Source organism: Balaenoptera physalus (assembly GCF_965194825.1).
Source record: "Balaenoptera physalus genome assembly, chromosome: 10".
Classification (NCBI taxonomy): Eukaryota; Metazoa; Chordata; class Mammalia; order Artiodactyla; family Balaenopteridae; genus Balaenoptera; species Balaenoptera physalus.
This window is the reverse complement of record NC_138889.1, coordinates 106,681,692-106,688,089: the sequence shown is the minus strand read 5'-3', so window position 1 is coordinate 106,688,089 and position 6,398 is coordinate 106,681,692. Positions and strand designations below refer to the sequence as shown.

Here is a 6,398-nt window from a genome sequence, read left to right as displayed (position 1 = left end):
TCGATTTGTCCGCCATCTTGAACCATTTGGTTCTAATCAGGTTATGTCATGTCCTTGGGCTACGTCATTCTTTCAAAGGGTGCCCTGCCCCCTTCCCTCCTGTTTCATAACCACTCGAGTTAGTCGACTTTGCTGTTCTGTGCACTCCGTACATTAACATTTACTTCCAGGAGGTAGGTGCTTTCCTTAGCCCCGTTTTACAGCTGGTCCCAGAGACCCTGAGTCTTGCTAAAGATCACACAGGTAGGACTGGCACCTGACGGTGCACTTGGCCCTTATGCTACGCTGTCTCTCCATAGTGGCTGGTAGTGTGTGTGTGTGTGTGTGTGTGTGTGTGTGTGTGTGTGTGTGAACCTCTGCCCTACTGACATTTTGGGCCAGGGCCAGATATTTCTTGGCTGTGGGAGGCTGTCCTGGGCCTTGAAGGATCTTAGCAGCATCCCTGGGCTCTACCCACTAGATGCCAGCAGATCCCTCAAGTTGTGACAACCAGGAATGTCTCCAGACGTTGCCAAGTGTCCCCTGGGGAGCAGAGTCACCTCCAGTTGAGAATACCGTGTGTGTGTGTGTGTGTGTGTGTGTGTGTGTGTGTGTATCAAGCCACGTGACATCGTATTCAGTTTGAAATCTGCTTTCCCAGTTATTGGTAGTCCACGATCACTTTAGTTTCCTTTCATTTTCTTCTCATCTCCTGTTGCCAGGAGTTGCCAATCAAATAAATTGTTGATTGACAAAAAGACAAATCCATTGCTGTAGGAGTCTTCTATTGCCGCACAACAAACGACCACAAACTAAGTGGCTTAAAACAATAGTCACTTATTAGCTCACGGGTCTGTAGGTCAGAAGTCCAGAGTCTCGAATGCTGAAATCAGGTGTTGGCCAGGCTGAGTTCTCTTCTGGGGGCTCTGGGAGCCATCTGCTTCCATGCTCATCCTTACTGGTTGGCAGGCATTGGCAGGATTCCGTCCTTGCAGCTGTAGGAGTGAGGTCCCCATTTCCTTGCTTGTTTCAGCTGGGGGCTGTTCTAGGCGCCTAGAGGCCACCCACATTCTTCTCCACATGGTCTCCCTCCAACTTCAAGCCAACAATGCCACATCAAATCCTTCTTGCGCTTTGAATCTCTGACTTCCTCTGCCAGCAGCCAGAGAAAACTCTGCTTTTAAAGAGCTAGGGCGGCACTTCCCTGGTGGTCCAGTGGTTAAGACTCTGGGCTTCCACTGCAGGGGGCACGTTCAGTCCCTGGTCAGGGAACTAAGATCCTGCATGCTGTGTGGCGCGGCCAAAAATAAATAAATAATAAAAATAAAATAAAGAGCTCAGGCCACTCGGATAATCTCCTATCTGAAGTCAACTGTACCATCAAACATGACTTGTCACGAGTCATATGCGTCATATTCACAGTCCCAGGCATTATGCAGGGTGTGTACACCAGGTTGGGGAATCTTGGGAACATCTCAGAATTCTGCCTACCACAATTACCAAAGGGCAAGCGGGGGACCTTTCAGGGGGAGGTATTGGGAGGTAAAGGGTAGCAGGCCAGGCTGGATGAGCAACTCTGGGAAGGGTCCCGTTGCATTCCTGCCCCTCGAGAAGCCCCAACATGTACTTCTGGGAGTGAGCATGGAGCTTGGGCAGCCATGGGCCCTCCCATCTCCCCTACTTCTGGTCCCTTTTCAGATGACCCATCCCCATCACCTGTACTGAAGGTCAGGATGAAGGATAGGTCCGGGGAATGTTCTAGCTGGGCCAAAACGGAGGTGAGACACTGACTATTGGCAGGGTAGGTGGGCTGGGGCAGCTGCGTAGACCACCCAGCTCCAAGCCACCTGGATGGAGACTGATTTGGGGGAAGGAGGAGGAAGGTGTTAGGTCAGCAGAAGGGACTGGAGGGTGGCCTTGCACACAACGTCTGACCCCCGATGAGGTGTGGGTGTGAGGCGCTGGGCCAGGGACCAGAGGGGCTGGGCTTGTTAAAGATGAACTGGTCTCAGGAATTCCCTGGCAGTCCAGTGGTTAGGTCCCCATGCTTTCACTGCTGAGGGCCCGGGTTCAGTCCCTGGGTGGGGAACTAAGATCCCATAAGCCGTGCTGCGTGACCAAAAGAAAAAAAAAAAAAAGATGCATTGGTCTCTGTGCCCTGGTGGCTGAGTGTGACACACGACCGGAGATAGACTTACTCTCCAGCCCCAGACTTACTTTCCAGCCCCCAGCCTGCGAGGCCCATGGTGAGGCTCAGGGCAGCCGCCAGCCATGGGGGCACAGGGCAGAGAGGCTGTGGGGAGGGAGAGGAAGCTGGAGCAGAAGAACATGCTGGGAGAATATGTGAGAAGGCAAGTGGCTGCACTCCCCCCCGGGGGGCTAGGACTGTGGTCACTCAGGCAGCAACATCCACACGCCTCGTGTGTACTCTCAGGCTTCTGAGACCACGGGGACATCGGGGTTACACCCACTATTCCCATCAGTGTAGAGTAAGGGGATCCCAAGACCCTGCCAAGGGACCCCTAATGGTATCGCTGTAGAAAGCAGAATTCTCACATGAAAATGATAAACCACTTCTCTGGAAGTCCCCTGATGTGATGTGTCCACAGCAAAGGCCTGGAGGGCAGGGTTGGAATGGTGCCTGAGCTCTCCAGGGAGTTTAGGTAAAGACTGTACCCTGAGTTCAGCTGCAGCTCCTGCCTCAGCAGCTCCTGCAAGATGGGGCCAGAGGCCACCAGGACGGAGACACGCGTTTAGAAGCCCAGCAGGGGGTGGTCTCCTCCAGCCCTGCAGTATAGTTTCTTTTTTTTTTTTAATTTATTTATTTTATTATTTTATTTTATTTATTTATTTTGGCTGCGTTGGGTCTTCATTGCTGCGCGCGGGCTTTTCTCTGGTTGCCGCGAGCGGGGGCTACTCTTCGTTGCGGTGCGTGGGCTTCACATTGCGGTGGCTTCTCTTGTTGAGGAGCATGGGTTCTAGGTACACGGGCTTCAGTGGTTGTGGCACGTGGGCTTCAGTAGTTGTGGCTCACGGGCTCTAGAGCGCAGGCTCAGTAGTTGTGGCGCACGGGCTTAGTTGCTCCGCGGCATGTGGGATCTTCCCGGACCAGGGCTCGAACCCGTGTCCCCTGCGCTGGCAGGCGGATTCTTAACCACTGCGCCACCAGGGAAGCCCCTGCAGTATAGTTTCTATCAAAAGTGCTCGGAGGCCTCTGCAGCTCAGCTCTGCAAATCACCACGTGGTTATATGTACACAGCACCCTGGCAGGGCCCCCCTGGCTACAGAGTTGGAGCTGCTGCTTCAGGGCAGAGTTCACCCCAGCCCGTACCTGGGAAAGAGGCTCTTCAAACCCTCTTGCTTTGCTACCAGCCCGACCTTGCAACTTCAAATGGTTTGATTGTGGAAACAGCACAGTGTTAAGATTCCAAAGGTCCAGCTTCTCATTCAACCTAGGTGACTTCAAGCAAGCCACTCAACATCCCCAGGCCTTGGGCTTTTTCTTACTGGGATCTGAAGGCAGAGATCCTGAGCAGCCCTGACACTCAGTCACCTCCAAGCTGGACACCTGCAGAGGCCTTTGGAGTCCAGCAACTGTGCATCTTCCGCAGAGAGGCCCCATGGGGTGGAAGGATGCCCTCTGGCTGGTGCTGGAGCCCCCGGGCTGCAAAGGAACAGAACTCCCTGGTTCTTTACCTTGTTCTGGCAAAAGTGATCTGTTGGCCAAATCTCTTACTCATGACTGTAAGAACGAAAACTGCGCTTATATGAAAACTTTCTCGGTGGAAAAATGAACCACTCCTCATCCCAGGGACAAACCTATGTGTTATTGGCTTTTCCCAGCCTGATATTTCTGCCATATTTAGAGGAAAACTCTGTGTTTCTTTTCTTTTCTTTTTAAGTTGTTTTCAGGGGGCATGTAGACACTTCTCTAGACCAGGCCATTATGGGGCTGAGCAGACTGCTTTGAGGTCAAGCAGGTGACCCCCTCCTGCTAGCTGGGAGCAGTCTCCAAGGAGACTTAGTGGCACCCAAGGCGGGGTTTGGCAGTGTATGTATGTGAATTTAAAGGAAGAAAACACTGGGAGTGGGGGAATGGGCATCATTTCTGAGGAAAAGGAAAATATTTGAAACCTTCTTCAACCTTTTGCCAGGGAACCAGCCAAAAACAATGAGGAGACACCAAAAGTGAAATGGCTCATTCATGTTTTATGAAACTTTCCCAGCCAACAGAATCTATCCTACACAAAAAAACAAGAAAGAAAGTAAGTTAGGACATTTTCACAAGCTGGGGCATTACTAGATATGGAAGCTGCCCAGGACCTAGGTGCCAGCTCTGCGAAACTGGGGAAACGAGTTTCTGCCCACTGGCGTCTCAGAGGGAGAGAAATCCCTTCTTCCAGTCCTTGAGTCCTTGGAGAAACTCAAGCAGCCATACATAACCAACAGGGGCTGGTTTCATTTATAAATAACCCAGGAACATTTTGTTGTTTTCAGTTTTTTAGGGCTGGGTTTTCCCAGCACACAAGGCTCTAGGGAGATGTGAAAACCATGGCAGGTCAACATGAGAGCTGCTGGGACAAGCTTGTGGAACCCTCATTCAGGCCACTAGACAACCACCTCTTTCAGTATCCTCAGCCTCGGGCCCTTCCCTGGAACATCCCAGAAATTACATCTCCGGGGTGGACCCTTCAAAGTGCCATGTAGGAGGTAAGTCCTTTGGCTTCAAAGGCTGGCCCTGGAAGTCTGGACTGGGCCTGCCAGAGGCTCCTGGTCATCAGCTGGCACATAGCCTCTGGTGACAGCCCTGCCTAGGGGTCTCAATATCCCCTTTTAAGGAGAAAGCCAAAGAAAGAGTCTCATGGCTTCTGTGTTTTACTGTGATTGATGAAAAGAATACTAATGAAATCCCAAATAAAAGCAGTAAGTCAGGGACCTAAGACTGCAGACAGGGCTGGAATTACTCAGCTGCTCTCCAATGGTCAGGGAGGGGGAGGGAAGGCAATCGGTTTAATGTGATTTATTCCCTCAGAAGGCACTGAGGCCTGATCCTACAAGGGGTGGGCGATCAGACCTCCCATCTGGGACTTCCCTGGCGGTCCAGTGGTTAAGATTCTACGCTTCCACTGCAGGGGGCGCGGGTTCGCTCCCTGGTCCAGGAAATAAGATCCCACATGCTGTGTGGCGCAGCCAAAAAAATATTAAAACAACAACAACAAAACTCTCATCTCGCCCCCTCTTGACTCCGCTCCCCTAATACTCTGCTTATTCTCAGTTTTGAGTTCCTGCCTCTGTCCTCTTAGACTACCAGCCTGCTTTCTTCTCTGATAACAGGCACCAAGCCCTCAAGGCTCCCACATTTCCCAGAAGCCAGAAAGTTGGACATGAGGCCTCCAAGTTCCCAGGTGCACCTTAGATCTGTCCAGGAGCACCCACCACCCCCACCCCTGGCACTCTGGTGTCCTGATACTGGTTACATAACAATCACAGTCTCCAAAGCTTTGACATCACCCACTGAAGATTCTCACCATCCTGGACAGCCAAGGGGGCCTACGTGTGGCTGGGAAGGATGGTGGGGGAATGAGCCTAATGGAACAGCCAGGAACTGGTTAAGGGCAGGAGGCACAGGTCAGAGTAAAGCATGGTAACTGGTGGTGACCCAGAGAGGAAAGCAGAAGTATTTGGGTTTTTTAATTCCCCCTAAGTTCCCACAAGATTTCACTGTTGCCCCGTGTTTCCCCTCCACCCCACATAGGGAATTTCCGATTTCACTTCCTCAAAACTCAAGTGCTGGAGGGCCTCGGCTTCCTCTTCACATCCCCCCCATAGATGCAGCCTCTTTAGGGAGGCCATCTCTTTTCCCCCACATGTTATATGTCATATGTGTCCTCCACTGCTAGTGTCCATCTCCCAATTCTTGGCCTGAGGGGAGCTCAGACCTCTTGCTGCTGGTTGGTCTTTCCCCATCGGCCTCCTCCCTTCCCATTTTTCTTTCCCCAATCACCACCCCGCGCCTTGGATGTTCTACTCCCTCAGCTTTCTCCACTACTTCATTCCTGTCTCTCCCTCTCCCAAAGCAGATAAAAGATGAGGAGATGAGAGGGAGTGTCAGAGAAGCAGGGGCGAGAGGAGGAGGCAAGGAAGGGCAGCGCAGACAGGAGGCGCTGGGGATTCTGAGCCAGTGGGAGGAGGAGGACCGTTCCTGGGGGAACTGCGGGTGGGGCGCGTATTCAGGGTACTGGGGTGTCTAACTGGGGGTCTCGCCGGGTATGGAAGGCGCGCAGACCCTGGGACCTCCTCGCTCCGAACTCCCACTTCCAGCCTTCCCAACCACAGCATTCCCGCGAGCCGCCCCACAAGGAGCGGGACGAAACAGGTGCGGTTGCGACGGCACCCGGGCCGGGGCAAGCGGAACAACC

The 6,398-nt window shown here is 52.6% G+C and overlaps 1 long non-coding RNA gene across 1 annotated transcript in view; it reads right to left on the bottom strand.

Moving 5' to 3' along the window:
* Window positions 1–557: 557 nt before the first annotated feature.
* The window catches only part of LOC309668086, a 217,791-nt gene continuing 211,950 nt past the window's right edge, over window positions 558–6,398 (bottom strand). The window contains exon 2 of the long non-coding RNA XR_014268081.1: window positions 558–3,109. This is a non-coding gene — a long non-coding RNA (uncharacterized lncRNA). The remainder of the gene's footprint in view (window positions 3,110–6,398) is intronic.